The sequence below is a fragment of the Pristiophorus japonicus genome, chromosome 28 (assembly GCF_044704955.1).
Source record: "Pristiophorus japonicus isolate sPriJap1 chromosome 28, sPriJap1.hap1, whole genome shotgun sequence".
In the NCBI taxonomy this organism is placed as follows: Eukaryota; Metazoa; Chordata; class Chondrichthyes; family Pristiophoridae; genus Pristiophorus; species Pristiophorus japonicus.
In genome coordinates this window covers 17432821-17449106 of record NC_092004.1, presented here as the reverse complement: position 1 = coordinate 17449106, position 16286 = coordinate 17432821, and the positions used below count along the sequence as shown (strand labels likewise).

Sequence of the window (16286 nt, the reverse complement as noted above, 5' to 3'; positions counted from 1 at the left end):
CTGTATATGTATGTGTTTGAGTCTTTTTCTCACTCAGTCAGCCTCTCCTTCTCAGTCTCACACTTTCTGTTCCTCGTTGTCTCTATCTTGCTGTCTATCTCTCCCTGTTTGTCGGTTTGTTTCTGTCTCTCAATGTGTCTGTCGACTTCTCATGGTGTCCAGTTCTGTTCACAGCTCGATTCCTGCTCTGACAGAGCTGGTATCCGTCAGTTCCTCGTTCGTATCGAGGTGAGTGTCCCCGCCTGTCACGCGGGAGCCCGGGTTCAATTCCCCGATGTGGAGGCAGTTGTTTCAAAATGTTGAACTTTATTTCTGTTTCTTGGTGGAGATTCATATTAAAAATTTCCAGAGCAAAATAGAACTGTAAAAATACAGGTGGAGGAGATTGCCTCTTTCAGATTTTGAGCAAATGGAAACTTTTTCAGGATACTTTGGCCGTCTGCTGCACAGAGATGGATGACTGAGTTTTTTCTGAGTAACATTTATCAAAGGCCGCGCAACAGTAGTCGTGGCCGAGTGGTTAAGGCGATGGAGTAGAAATCAATTGGGCTTTTCCTGCGCAGGTTCGAATCCTGCCGAATACAATTCTCAGCCTTTTTCATTCCATTTCACCAGGTCTCTGCCAAACTGATCCTGAGATAAATGTAATAACGTCCCACACCTTTCAACACTGACATGTTTTTCTCATTTTTATTAATCAGCAACATTTACGATACATCCGTTTAAAAAATCGCAAAAATCAGTCAAAGTTGCGACAGTGATTCAGCCTGTCTATCCCTCGAGATATCTGAGGCATCTGTGCATGTCCGTTGGTGCGTGTACATTTTTGGTAATGCATGTGTGTGTCTCTGTGTCTGTCTATCTCTATATATGTCTCTCTGTATGTCTGTGGAAATCATCACCATGAATTTGGTATGTCCTGGAACTTACAAAAAAGACTTGGGGAAAATAATACGGTTGTGAACTTTTGTATCGGCTTTGGTTCAGTGGCGCATTCTCGACTGAATCAGGAGTTTGTGTGTTCAAGCCGCACTCCTGAGTCTTGAGCATATCATCTTGGCTAACACTCTAGTGCACCACTTGGGGAATTTTGCATTGTTGAAGCTGTTGACTTTCGGATGAAATGTTAAATTGAAGCTCCGTCTGCACCCTCGGGTGGATATGAAAGGTCCCAGAGCATTACTCGAATAAAGAATAGGAGAGTAGCCCCTGTGTCAATATTGCCAAAAATGGTCGTAAATGCTCACTGAAAGCCGATTTGCATGTGTTTGTATGTGGCGTTGGGGTTGAAGACCAGATTCTCACAGAGACAGAATCCAGGTTCTCACAGGACCAGGATAGCCGAGTGGTTCAGGCGTTGGCATTTAAATTCAATGGGTTTTTCCCGCGTGGCTTCTTCACCACTCCTGGTATCTCTTAAATTTAACACGGATTTCCTCCCATTCTGATCAGTGATACCGGATTTTCCTCGGTTGAATCAACAATTTTCTGTAACTATGTGACACCCTGAACCGATAATGAAATGACATTGTGGAATGTATCTGTGTCGCTCGGTCTCTGCTTCTCTCTTTGTCTTCAGAGAGCTGTGTATGTGTTTGTATGTTTGAGTCTTTGTCTCTCTCAGTCTGACTCACTCTTTCTGTCCCTGTTTCTCCGTTTGTCTCTGTCTCTCAATCTGTCTCTTTCTCACGGTGCCCACGTCTGTTCCAATGGGATTCTCTCAGACTCTGTCTGACTGGCTCTCTCTTTCCCATCATTTCGGTCTGTCCATGTCTTTGCCTGTCTCTGTTCGTCCCTGCCTGTAACCTGAGAAGTATTCCCATCATTTTCTGTTTTAGTCTCTATCTCTCTCTCTCTCTGTCTGTTTTTCTCCTTGTCACGTACTGTATCATTGTCTTTCTCACACTCTTACCCTCTCTCTCTTAATAGATCACACATACACACATCCCTGTGCATGTATGTGTTTGAGTCTCTTTTCTCACTCAGTCTTCCTTTCCTTTTCCGCCTTACACTTTCTGTCTCTTGTTGTCTCGATCTCGCTGTCTGTCTCTCCCTGTTTGTCGGTTTGTCTTTGTCTATCAATGTGTCTGTCGACTTCTCATGGTGTGCAGTTCTGTTCACAGCTCGATTCCTCCTCTGATAGAACTCATGCTCCTTAGTATAGTGGTGAGTTTCCCCGCCTGTTAAGCCCGAGAGCATGGTTCTACTTCCCAGCGCTGTGGCAGCATTTACAAAATGCTGAATTTTACTTGTTTCTTGGTGTTGATTCACATTAAAAAGTTCCAGAGCAATATAGAAAGTACAAATACAGGAAGAGGAGATTGCCTCTTCCAGATTTTTAGCAAACGGAGACTTTTTCCAGATTCTGTGGCCATCTGCTGCACAGAGATGGATGACTGAGGTTATCTGAGTAATATTTAATGATGCAGAGTGCCAGTAGTCGTGGCCGAGTGGGTAAGACAATGGACATGTATAATCCATCGGGGTTTTTCTGCGCAGGTTTGAATCCTGCCGACTATGTTTCTCAGCATATTTCATTCTGTTTCACAATTTAACCACGTTACTGCAAAACTGATTCTAAGATCGATGGAGAAACGTCCCACATCTTTCAACGCAGCCGCTGTTTTCTTTCTTTCATTAATCTGCAGTATTCACGATACAAACGGATAGAAAAACGCAAAAGCCAGCCAAAGTAGCGGCAGTCACCCTGCCTGTCTATCCATCTATTTGTCTAAGGCAACCTTTGCATATCTTGATCTGCGTGTCATGGTACATCAGCCATTGAAAGTTGGCATGCAGGTGCAGTAGGCGGTGAAGAAGGCAAATGGCATGTTCGCCTTCATAGCTAGGGGATTTGAGTATAGGAGCAGGGACGTCTTACTGCAGTTGTACAGGGCTTTGGTGAGGCCTCACCTGGAATATTGTGTTCAGTTTTGGTCCCCGAATCTGAGGAAGGACTTCCTTGCTATTGAGGGAGACAGCGAAGCTTCACCAGCATGATTCCCGGGAAGCCAGGATTGACATATGAGGAGAGACTGGATCAACTGCGCTGGTATCCACTAGAGTTTATAAGAATGAGAGGGGATCACACAGAAACATATAAAATTCTGACGAGATTGGACAGCTTAGAGGCTGGAGGAATGGTCTCGTTGCGGGGGAATTTGAGACCAAGGATTACAGTATAAGAGTAAGGGGTATGGCATTTATGACCGAGATGAGGAGAAACTTCTTCACTCAGAGAGTGGTGAACCTATGAAATTTTCTACCGCAAAGTCGTTGAGGCCAGTTCGTTAGATATGTTCAAAAGGGAGTTAGATATGGCCCTTATGGCTAAAGCGATCAAGGGGTATGCAGCGAAAGCAGGAAAGAGGGACTGAGGTTCAATAATGAGTCATGATCTTATTACATGGTGGTGCAGGCTCAAAGGGCCGAATGGCATATTCCTGCACCTAATTTCTATGTCTCGATGTTTATATGTTGATGCGTGTATATTTTTGGTTATTTTGTGTGCGTGTGTCTGTGTATGTCCATCTGTATGTATGTCTCTGTGTATGTGCAACTGACTGTGCAAATCATCACCATGAATTTGGTACGTCCTGGAACTTTTAAAAAAACTTGGGGAAAATAATACGGGTGTGAACTTTGGTATCGGTTTTGGTTCAGTGGCCCCATTCTCGACTGAATCATGAGGTTGTCTGTGTCAGTCCCACTCCTGAGACTTGAACACATCATCTTGGCTGACACTCAAATGCAGTACTTGGGGAATGTTGCATTGTTGAAGCTGTTGACCAGCGGCCGGAATTTTAAATTGAAGCTCCATCTGCACCCTCGGGTAAATGTGAACGTTCCCAGAGCCGTGGTTGAAAAAGAATAGGAGAGCTGCGCCCGTGTCAATATTGCGAAAAATGTTCGTAAATGCTCCCTGAAATCCAATGTGTCTGTGTGTCGCTGTGGGGGTGGAGCTGAAGCCCAGATTCTCACAGAGGCAGAGTCCAACGACTGACAGGGTCAGGACCAGCATGGCCGAGCGGTAAAGGCGTTGGATTTAACATCTAATGGGTTGATACCCGCGTGGGTTCAAACCCCATTTCTGGTAATTCCTTAATTAAACAGAGATTCTTCCCATCCTGCTCAGTGATACTCGATTTTCACCTGCTGAATCTCCAGTTTTCTGTAACTGCGTGACACGCTGAGCCGATAATGAAATGTATCTGTGTCGCTCGGTCTCTGCCGCTCACTATTTCGAGAGCTGTGTTTGTGTTGGTGTGTTTGAGTCTTTGTCTCTCTCAGTCTACCTCTCTCTGACCCACTCTGTCTGTCAGTGTTTCTCTGTTTGAATCTGTCTCTTTATCAAGGTGTCTAGTTCTATTGCAATGGGATTCCCTCAGACTCTCTGTCTGACTGTCTCTCTCTGTCCCATTATCTCTGTCTGTCCATGTCTCTGTTAGTCATTGTCTCTAACCTGATAAGTATTTTCTGTTTTTATCTCCATGTCTATCTCTCTATCTGTCTTTCTCTCTATCCGTCGCCCTCTATGTCTCTCTCTTTGTCCCTGTCCTTTTCTCCGTCATTCCATCACTATTTGCCTCCCTCTCTTTATGGAGCACGCAAATACATGTGTTTGCGTCTTTTTCTCATTCAGTCTGATCCTCCCTGTCAGTCTCAAACTTTCTGTCTCTCTTTGTCTCTACCTCGCTGTCTGTCTCTCCCTGTTTCCCTGTTTGTCTCTGGTTCTCAATGTGTCTGTCTCTTTCTCACGATGTCCAGTTCTGTTCGAATGGGATTCTCTCAGTCTCTCTGTCTGACTGTCTCACTCTTTCCCATCATCTCTGTCTGTCGATATTTCTGCCTATCTGTCTCTCTTTGCCTGTCGCTGGCAGTTCCTGTCTCTAACCTGCTGAGTATTTCCATCATTTTCTGTTTACATCTTTGCCTCTCTCTCGATCTGTCGCTCTCTCTATCTGTCTCTCTCCTTGTCACTGTCTTTATCACTGTCTTTCGTTCACTCTTTCCCTCTCTCTCTTTGTTGATCACACACACACATCTCTGTATATGTAGGTGTTTGAGACTTTTTCTCAGAGTCCGCCTGACTTTTCAGTCTCACCCTTTCTGTCTCTCGTTGTCTCTCTATCGCTATCTGTCTCTCCCTGTTTGTCGGTTTGTCTCGGTCCATCAATGAGTCTGTCGACTTATGTTCACAGCTCGATTACTGCTCTGACACAAACCGTAACCTCGTCCGTACTATGTTGATTATGACCGCCTGTTACATGGGAGAACCGGCTTCAATTCCGCAATGTAAAAGCAGTTTTTTCAAAATGTAGAGTTTTACTTCTGTTTCTTGGTATAGATTCATATTAAAAAGTTTCAGAGCAATATAGAACAGTAAAGATACAGCAAGAGGAGATTGCCTCTTCCAGATTTTTTGCAAACGGAGACTTTTTCAGGATTCTGTGGCCGTCTGCTGCACAGAGATGGATGACTGAGTTTTTTCTGAGTAACATTTAAAGTGACAGAGACGCAGTAGTTGTGGGCGAGTGGTTAAAGCAATAGTCGAGAAATCCTTTGGGTTTCCCCCGGCAAGTTCGATACATGCCGGCTACGATTCTCAGCATTTTTCATTCCATTTTACAATTTAACCAGGTTTTTGCAAAACTGAACCTGAGATCGGCGGAAGAACGTCCCACACCTTTCAACACTGACATCTATTTCTCATTTTTATGCAATATCTCAATATCTGCAATATTCAAGATACATACGGATAGAAAAACGCAAAAATCAGCCAAAGCAGCGACAGTGATTCAGCCTGTCTATCTCTCTATATGTATTAGGCATCTGTGCATGTCCGTTGGTGCATGTATATTTTTGGTTATGTGTGTGTGTGTGTCTGTGTGTCTGTCTATCTGTATATATGTCTCTGTATATGTGCAACTGTCTGTGGAAATCAATACCATGAATTTAGTATGTCCTGGAACTTTTCAAAAAGTGTTGGTGAAAATAATACGGTTGTGAACTTTGGTATCGGCTTCGTTTCAATGGCAGCATCCTCGACTGAAAAACGCAAAAGCCAGACAAAGTAGCGACAGTCACCCTGCGTGTCTATCTGTCTATTTGTCTCAGGCAACCTGTGTCTATCTTAATCTGGGTGTCATGGTACATCTGTCATTGATTGTTGGTATGCAGGTGCAGCAGGCGGTAAAGAAGGCAAATGGCATGTTCGCCTTCAGAGCTAGGGGATTTGAGTATAGGAGCAGGGAGGTCTTACTGCAGTTGTACAGGGCCTTGGTGAAGCCACAACTTAAATATTGTGCCAGTTTTGGTCTCCAAATCTGAGGAAGGACGTCCTTGCTATTGAAGGAGCACAGCGAAGGTTCACCAGCATGATTCCCGGAATGGCAGGACTGACATATGAGGAGAGACTGCATCAACTGGGCTGGTATCCACTGGAGTTTAGAAGAATGAGAGGGGATCTCATCGAAACATATAAAATTCTGACGAGATTAGACAGCTTAGAGGCTGGAAGAATGTTCTCGATGCTGGAGTGTTCGAGACCAAGGATCACAGTCTAATAATAACGTGTAAGCCATTTAGGACCGAGATCAGGAGAAACTTCTTCACTCAGAGAGTGGTTAACCTATGAAATTTACTACCGCAGAATGTCGTTGAGGCCAGTTCGTTAGATATATTCAAAATGGCGCTGATGGCTAAAGGGATCAAGGTGTATGGAGAGAAAGCAGGAAAGGGGTACTGAGGTTGAATGATGAGCCATGATCTTATTGAATGGTGGTGCAGGCTCGAAGGTCCGAATGGCATATTCCTGCACCTATTTTCTATATTTCTATGTTTCTATGTTGATGCGTGTATATCTTTGATTATTGTGTTTGCGTGTGTCTGTGTATGTCCATCTGTATGTATGTCTCTGTGTATGTGCAACTGTCTGTGGAAATCAACACCATGAATTTGGTACGTCCTGGAACTTTTTAAAAAACTTGGGGAAAATAATACGGTTGTAAACTTTGGTATCGGTTTTGGTTCAGTGGCTCCATTCTCGACTGAATCAGGATGTTGTGTGTGTAAGTCCCACTCCTGAGACTTGAACCCATCATCTTGGCTGACACTCAAATGCAGTACTTGGGGAATGTTGCATTGTTGAAGCTGTTGACCAGCGGCTGAAATTTTAAATTGAAGCTCCATCTGCACCCTCGGGTGGATGTGAAAGTTCCCAGAGCCTTAGTCGAAAAAGAATAGGAGAGCTGCGCCCGTGTCAATATTACGAAAAATGTTCGTAAATGCTCCCTGAAATCCAAAGTGTTTGTGTGTCGCTGTGAAGGTGGAGGTGAAGCCCAGATTCTCACCGGCAGAGTCCAACCACAGACAGGGTCAGGACCAGGATGGCCGAGTGGTAAAGGCTTTGGATTTAAGATCTAATGGGTTTATACCCACGTGGGTTTGAGTCCCAATCCTGGTAATTCCTAATTAAACGTAGATTTTTCCCATCCTGCTCAGTGATACCCGATTCTCATCTGCTGAATCTCCAATTTTCTGTAACGATGTGACACTCTGAGCCGATAATGAAATTAAATTGTAAAAAGTATCTGTGTCGCTCGGTCTCTGCTGCTCTCTCTCTTTAGAGACCTGTGTTTGTGTTTGTGTGTTTGAGTCTTTGTCTCTCTCAGTCTGCCTCTCTCTAACCCACTCTGTCTGTCCCTGTTTCTCTGTTTGTCTCTGTCTCTCAATCTGTCTCTTTCTCACGGTGTCTAGTTCTGTTGCAAAGGGATTTTCTCAGACTCTCTGTCTGACTCTCTCTCTCTGTCCCATTATCTTTGTCTGTCCATGTCTTTGCCTGTCTCTCTTAGTCCTTGACTCTAACCTGATAAGTATATCCATTATTTTCTGTTTTTGTCTCTATGTCTCTCTCTCTCTATCTGTCTTTCTCTCTACCTGTCTCCCTCTTTGTCTCTCTCTTTGTCTCTGTCCTTTTCTCTGTCATTCCATCGCTAATTGCCTCCCTCTCTTTATGGAGCACGCAAATACATCTCTGTGTTTGTATGTGTTTGAGTCTTTTTCTGATTCAGTCTGATCCTCCCTTTCAGACTCAAACTTTATGTCTCTCATTGTCTCTATCTCTCCCTGTTTCCCTGTTTGTCTCTGGTTCTCAATGTGTCTGTAGCTTTCTCACCATGTCCAGTTCTGTTCGAATGGGATTCTCTCAGTCTCTCTGTCTGACTGTCTTACTCTTTCCCATCATCTCTGTCTGTCTATTTTTCTACCTGTCTGTCTCTCTTTGCCTGTCGCTGGTAGTTCCTGTCTCTAACCTACTGAGTATTTCCATCATTTTCTGTTTATATCTTTGTCTCTCTCTATATCTGTCGCTCTGTCTCTATCTGTCTCTCACTTTGGCACTGTCTTTATTACTGTCTTTCTCTCACTCTTTCCCTCTCTCTTTTTACAGACCATACACACACACATCTCTGTATATGTAGGTGTTTGAGTGTTTTTCTCGCTGACTCTGACTGACTTTTCAGCCTCAGCCTTTCTGTCTCTCGTTGTCTCTCTCTCGCTGTCTGTCTATCCCTGTTTGTCGATTTGTCTCTGTCGATCAATGTGTCTGTCGACTTCTCTTCAATGCTCCATTACTGCTTTGATGCAACCCGTTCCCTCGTCCATAGAGTGGTTATTATGCCCCCCTGCTACGCGGGAGTAACGGGTACAATTTCCCGACGACAAAGCAGCTTTTTCAATATGTCGAATTTTACTTCTGTTTCTTGGTATAGATTCATATTAAAAATTTCCAGAGCAATATAGAACAGTAAAAATACAGAAAGAGGAGATTGCCTTTTCCAGATTTTTTGCAAACGGAGACTTTTTCTGGATTCTGTGGCCGTCTGCTGAACAGAGATGGATGACTGAGTTTTTTCTGAGTAACATTTAAAGTGCCAGAGACGCAGTCGTTGTTGCCGTGTGGTTAAAGCGAGAAATCCTTTGGTTTTCTGCGCGTAGGTTCGAATCCTGCCGACTACGATTCACAGCATGTTTCATTCCATTTTACAATTTAACCAGGTTTTTGCAAAACGGATCTTGAGAGAGGTGGAATAGCGTCCCACACATTTCAACACTGACATCCATTTCTCATTTTTATTAATCTGCAATATTCACGATACATACAGATGGAAAAACCCAAAAAACAGCCAAAGTAGTGACAGTGATTCAGCCTGTCTATCCCTCTATATGTCTAAGGCATGTCTGTTGGTGCATGTATATTTTTGGTTATATGTGTGGGTGTGTGTGTCTCTGTGTCTGTCTCTCTGTATATATGGCTCTGTGTATGTGCAACTGTCTGTGGAATTCATCACCATGAATTTGGTACGTGCTGGAACTTTTAAAAAAACTTGGGGAAAATAACACGGTTGTGAACTTTGGTATCGGTTTTGGTTCAGTGGCTCCATTCGCGACTGATTCAGGAGGTTGTGTGGGTAAGTCCCACTCCTGAGACTTGAACACATCATCTTGGCTGACACTCAAATGCAGTACCTGGGGCATTTTGCATTGTTGAAGCTGTTGACCATCGGTTGAAATTTTAAATTGAAGCTGCATCTGCACCCTCGGGTGGATGTGAAAGTTCCCAGAGCCTTAGTCGAAAAATAATAGGAGAGTTGCGCCCGTGTCATTATAACGAAAAATTTTCATAAATGCTCCCTGAAATCCAATGTGTCTGTGTGTCGCTGTGGGGGTGGAGCTGAAGCCCAGATTCTCACAGAGGCAGAGTCCAACCAAAGACAGGATCAGGACCAGGATGGCTGAGTGGTAAATGCGTTGGACTTAAGATCTAATGGGTTTATGCCCGCGTGGGTTTAGACCACACTCCTGGTATTTCCTTAATTAAACAATGATTTTTCCCATCCTGCTCAGTGATACCCGATTTTCATCTGCTGAATCTCCAGTTTTCTGTAACTTCGTCACACTCTGAGCCGATAATGAAATGAAATTGTGAAATGTCTCTGCCGCTCTCTCGCTACCGAGAGCTGCGTATGTGTTTGTGTGTTTGAGTCTTTGTCTCTCTCTGACCCACTCTGTCTGTCCCTATTTCTCTGTTTGTCGCTGTCTCTCAATCTGTCTCTTGCTCACGGTGTCTAGTTCTGTTGCAATGGTATTCTCTCAGACTCTCTGTCTGACTGTCTCTTTCTGTCCCATTATCTCTGTCTGTCCATGACCTTGCCTGTCTCTGTTAGTCTCTGTCTCTAACCTGATAAGTATTTCCATTATTTTCTGTTTTTGTCTCTATGTCTCTCTCTCTATCTGTCTTTCTCTCTATCTGTCTCTCTCTTTGTCTCTCTCATTGTTCCTGTCCTTATCTCTCTCATTCCATCACTATCTGCCACCTCTCTTCATGGAGCATGCAAATACATCTCTGTGTATGTATGTGTTTGAGTCTTTTTCTCATTCAGTCTGATCCTCCCTTTCAGTCTCAAACTTTCTGTCTCTCTTTGTCTCGATCTCGCTGTCTGTCTTTTCCCGTTTCCCTGTTTGTCTCTGGTACTCGGTGTGTTTGTTTCTTTCTCACGGTGTCCAGTTCTGTTCGAATGGGATTCACTCAGTCTCTCTTTCTGACTGTCTCACTCTTTCCCATCATCTCTGTCTATCTATGTTTCTGCCTTTCTGTCTCTCTTTGCCTGTCGCTGGTAGTTCCTACCTCTAACCTGCTGAGTATTTCCATCATTTTCTGTTTATATCTTTGTCTCTCTCTCTCTACCTGTTGCTCTATCTCTATCTGTCTCTCTCCTTGTCACTGTCTTTATCACTGTCTTTCTCTCACTCTTTCCCTCTCTCTCTTTACAGATCACACACACACATCTCTGTATATGTCGGTGTTTGAGTCTTTTTCTCATTGAGTCTGCCTCACTTTTCAGTCTCACCCTTTCTGTCTGTCGTGGTCTCTCTCTCTCTCGTGTCTGTCTATCCCTGTTTGTCGGTTTGTCTCTGTCGATCAATGTGTCTGTCGAATTCTGTTCACAGCTTGATTACAGCTCTCACACAGCCTGTACCCTCGTCCGTATAGTGGTGATTATCCCCGCTTGTTGTGAAGGATAACTGGGTTCAATTCCCCGACAACGCAGCAGTTTTTACAAAATGTCGAATTTTACTTCTGTTTCTTGGTAATGATTTTATTAAAATGTTCCAGAGCAATATAGAACAGTAAAATTACAGCAAGAGGAGATTGCCTCTTCCAGATTTTTTGCAAACGGAGACTTTTTCAGGATTCTGTGGCCGTCTGCTGCACAGAGATGGACGACTGAGTTGTTTCTGAGTAACGTTTAATGTGCCGGCGACGCAGTAGTTGTGGCCGAGGGGTTAAAGCGATGGACTAGAAATCCTTTTGGTTTTCTGTGCGTAGGTTAGAATCCTGCCGACTCCGATTCTCAGCATTTTTCCTTCCATTTTACAATTTAACCAGGTCTCGACAAAACTGATCCTGAGGTAGATGGAATAACGTCCCACACCTTTCAACACTGACATTTTTTTCACATTTTTATTAGTGTGCAATATTCACGATACATGCAGACAGCAAAATGCAAAAATCAGCCAAAGTAGTGATTCAGCCTGTCTATCCCTCGATATGTCTAAGGCATCTGTGCATGTCCGTTGGTGCATGTATATTTTTGGTAATGTGTGCATGTGTCTCTGTGACTGTCTATCTGTATATATGTCCCTGTGTATGTGCAACTGTCTGTGGAAATCATCACCATGAATTTGAAATGTCCTGGAATTTTTTCAAAAGATTTGGGGAAAATAATACGGTTGTGAACTTTTGTATCGGCTCTGGTTCAGTGGCGGTATTCTCGACTGAATCAGGAGTTTGTGTGTTTAAGTCCCACTCCTGAGACTTGAGCAGATAATCTTGGCAGCCACTCAAGTGCAGTACTTGGGGGATTTTGCATTGTTGAAGTTGTTGACTTTCGGAAGAAATGTTAAATTAAAGCTCCGTCTGCAACCTCGGGTGGATGTGAACGTTCCCACAGCATTACTCGAAATGAATAGGAGAGTTGCCCCCATGTCAATATTACTAAAAATGTTCCGAAATGCTCACTGAAAGCCGATGTCTATGTGGCTGTCTGTGGGGTGGAGTTGAAGCCCAGATTCTCAAAGAGATAGAATCGAAAGACTGGAAGGACCAGGATGGCCGAGTGGTTAAGGCGTTGGCCTTAAAATTCCATGGGATTTTCTCACGCGGGTTCGTATCCCACTCCTCGAATCTCTTTAATTTATCACTGATTTCCTCCGACGCTGATCAGTGATACCCGATTTTCATCTGTTGAATCAAAAATTTTCTGTAACTCTGTGACACTCTGAGCCGATCATGAAATGAAATTGTGAAATGTATCTGTGTATCTCAGTCTCTGCCTTTCTGTCTTTAGAGAGCTGTGCATGTGTTTGTGTGCTTGAGTCTGAGTCTGACTCACTCTGTTTGTGCCTGTTTCTCTGTTTGTCTCTGTCTCTCAATCTGTCTCTTTCTCACGGTGCACACGTCTGTTCCAATGGCATTCTCTCAGACACTCTGTCTGACTGTCTCTCTCTTTCCCATCATCTCTGCCCATGTCTTTGCCTGTCTCACTTTGTCCCTGTCTCTAACCTGATGCGTATTTTCATCATTTTGTGTTTTAGAAACATAGAAACATAGAAAATAGCTGCAGGAGTAGGCCATTAGGCACTTCGAGCCTGCACCGCCAATCAATATGATCATGGCTGACCATTCCTTCAGTTCCCCTTTCCTGCTTTCTCTCCATACCCCTTCACCCCCTTATCCGTAAGGGCCATATTTAACTACCTCTTGAATATATCCAATGAACTGGCATCAACAACTCTCTGCGGCAGGGAATTCCACAGGTCAACAACTGTGAGTGAAGAAGTTTCTCCTCAGCTCAGTGCGAAATGGCCTACCCCTTATCCTAAGACTATGTCCCCTGGTTCTGGACTTCCCCAACATCTAGAACATTCTTCCCGCATCTAACCTGTACAGTCCCGTTAGAATCTTATAGATTTCTATGAGATCCCCTCTCATCATTCTAAACGCCAGTGAATAAAGGCCCAGTTGATCCAATCTCTCTTCATATGACAGTCCTGCCTTCCCTGGAATCAGTCTGTTGACAATATCGGACCGAGTCAGCATGGATTTATGAAAGGGAAATCATGCTTGATGAATCTTCTGGAATTATTTGAGGATGTGACGAGTAGAGTGGACAAGGGAGAACCAGTGGATGTGTTGTATTTGGACTTTCAATAGGCTTTTGACAAGGTCCCGCACAAGAGATTGGTGCACAAAGTCCAAGCGCATGGTATTGGGATGAATGTACTGACATGAATAGAGAACTGTTTGGCAACTGGTTTGCTGCACTCCCTCAATAGCAAGAACGTCCTTCCTCAGAATAGCAGACCAAAACTGAACACAATATACCAGGTCTGGCCTCACTAAGGCCTTGTACAACAGCAGTAAGGTCTCCCTGCTCCTATATTCAAATCCCCAAGCTATGAAGGCCAGCATACCATTTGCCTTCTATACCGCCTGCTGTACCGGCGTGCCCACTTTCAGTGACTGATAAACCATGACACCCAGGTCTCGTTGCACCTTCCCTTTTTCTAATCTGCCGCCATTCAGATAATATTCTGCCTTCGTGTTTTTGCCCCCAAAATGGATAACCTCACATTTATCCACATTATACTGCATCTGCCATATATTTGCCCACTCACCTAATCTGTCCAAGTCACCCTGCAGCCTCTTAGCATCCTCCTCAAAGCTCACACCGCCACCCAGTTTAGTGTCATCCGCAAACTTGGAGATATTATACTCTATTCCTTCAACCAAATCGTTAATGTATATTGAAAAGAGCTGGGGCCCCAGCACTGAGCCCTGCGGCGCCACACTAGTAACTGCCTGCCGTTCTGAAAAGGACCTATTTATCCCGATTCTCTGCTTCCTGTCTGCCAACCTGTTCTCTATCCACGTCAGTACATTATCCCCAATACTATGCGCTTGGATTTTGTGCACCAATCAATTGTGCGGGACCTTGTCAAAAGCCTATTGAACGCCCAAATATACCACATCCACTGGTTCTCCCTTGTCCACTCTACTCGTTACATGCTCAAAAAATTCCAGAAGATTCGTCAAGCATGATTTCCGTTTCATAAATCTATGCTGCCTCGGTCCGATCCTGTCACTGCTGTCCAAATGGACTGCTTTTTCATCCTTAATGATTGATTCCAACATTTTCCTTGTCAGGCTAACCGTTCTAGAATTATCCGCTTTCTCTCTCCCTCCTTTTTAAAAAAAGTGCCGTCACATTAGCTACCCTCCAGTCCATAGGAACTGATCCAGATTCGATAGATTGTTGGAAAATGATCACCAATGCATCCACTATTTCAACGGCAACTTCCTTAAGTACTCTGGAATGCAGACTATCAGGACCCAGGGATTTATCGGCCTTTAATCTCATCAATGACCCTAACACATTTTCCCGCCAATAAGGATATCTTTCAGTTCCTCATTCTCACTAGACTCACAGTCCCCTATTACATTTGGAAGGTTTTTTGTATCTTCCTTTGTAAAGACAGAACCGAATTATTGGCTCTATCTCTCTCTATATCTGTCTTTCTCTCTATCTGTCTCCCTCTTTGTCTCTCTCTTTGTCCCTGTCTTTGTCTCTGTCATTCCATCACTATTTTCCTCCCTCTTTTTATGGACACACAAACACATCTCTGTGTAAGTATGTGTTTGAGTCGTTCTGTCGTTAAGTCTGACCCTCCGTCTCAGTCTCAAAGTTTCTGTCTCTCTTTATCTCTATCTCGCTGTCTGTCTCTCCCTGCTTCCCTGTCTCTCAACTTATCTGTCTCTTTCTCACGATGTCCAGTTCTGTTCCAATGGGATTCTCTCAGTCTCTCTGTCTGACTGTCTCTCTCATTCCCATCATCTCTGTCTGTCCATGTCTCTACCTGTCTCTCTCTTTGCCTGTCTCTGTTAGTACCTGTATCTAACCTGCTGAGTATTTCCATCATTTTCTGTTTATATCTCTGTCTATCTCTCTATCTGTCGCTCACTCTTTCTCTGTCGCTCTCTTTGTCACTGTCTTTGTCACTGTCTTTCTCTCACTCTTTCTCTCTCTCTCTTTATAGAGCACACACACACACATCTCTGTATATGTGTGTGTTTGAGTCTTTTTCTCAGTCAGTCTGCCTCTCCTTCTCAGTCTCATACTTTCTGTCTCAAGTTGTCTCTATCTCGCTATCTGTCTCTCCCTGTTTGTCGGTTTGTCTCTGTCTCTTAATGTGCCTGTCGACTTCTCATGGTGTCCAGTTCTGTTCACAGCTCGATTCCTGCTATGACAGAACAAATACCCGTCAGTTCGTCGTTAGTGTCGGAGTTGGTATCCCTCCCTGTCACGCGCGAGGTCGGGCTTCAATTTCCCGACGAGAATGGAGCTTTATCAAAATGTTGAATATTACTTCTATATGTCCTGGAACTTTATAAAAAGACTTGGGAAAGTAATACGGATGTGACCTTTGGTATCGGCTTTGGTTCAGTGGCAGCATTCTCGACGGATTCAGAAGGTTGTGTGTGTAAGTCCGACTACTGAGACTTGAGCATAGAATCTTGGCTGACACTCAAATGAAGTACTTGGGGAATTTTGCATTGTTGAAGCTGTTGATTTTCGGATGAAATGTTAAATTGAAGCTCCGTCTGTACCCTCGGGTGGATGTGAAAGTTCCCAGAGCATTACTAGAAATAGAAAAGAAGAGTTGCCCCTGTGTCAATATAACGATAAATATTTGAAAATGCTCATTGAAAACCTATGTCTGTGAGAGTGGAGCTGCAGCCCATATTATCACAGAGACAAATCCAAACACTGACAAAACCAGTATGGCCGAGTGGTTTATTCGTTGGACATAAAATCCAATGGGTGTATAGCTGCGTGGGTTCGAACCCCACTCCTCGTAAATCTTTAAATTCAAACCGATTTCTTACCATCCTGCTCAGTTATACCCGAATGTATTCTGTTGAATCTGCACATGTCGATAACTTTTTAACCTTCTCAACTGAAAGAAGTGGGATTGTGCAGTGTTTCTGTGCATCTCACTCTCTGTCTTAAGAGAGCTCTTTATGTGTTTGTGTTTGAGTCTGACTCACTCTGTCTGACGAATTACAAGCTGAATTTAGGGAGCTGGGAGCTAAATTAACAAATAGGACCTCAAAGGTAGCAATTTCAGGATAGCTACCACTGCCACCTGCTTGTCAGAGTAGG

The 16286-nt window shown here is 43.8% G+C and overlaps 2 non-coding genes across 2 annotated transcripts; both read left to right on the top strand.

Annotated features, from left to right (window-relative positions):
- The first annotated feature begins 4013 nt into the window (after nucleotides 1–4013).
- On the top strand, nucleotides 4014–4096 carry trnal-uaa (transfer RNA leucine (anticodon UAA)). Its single transcript has one exon. It is a non-coding gene; the product is annotated as a tRNA-Leu (tRNA).
- A 3286-nt stretch (nucleotides 4097–7382) lies between these two features.
- trnal-uaa (transfer RNA leucine (anticodon UAA)) lies at nucleotides 7383–7465 on the top strand. Its single transcript has one exon. It is a non-coding gene; the product is annotated as a tRNA-Leu (tRNA).
- The last annotated feature ends 8821 nt before the right edge of the window (nucleotides 7466–16286 follow it).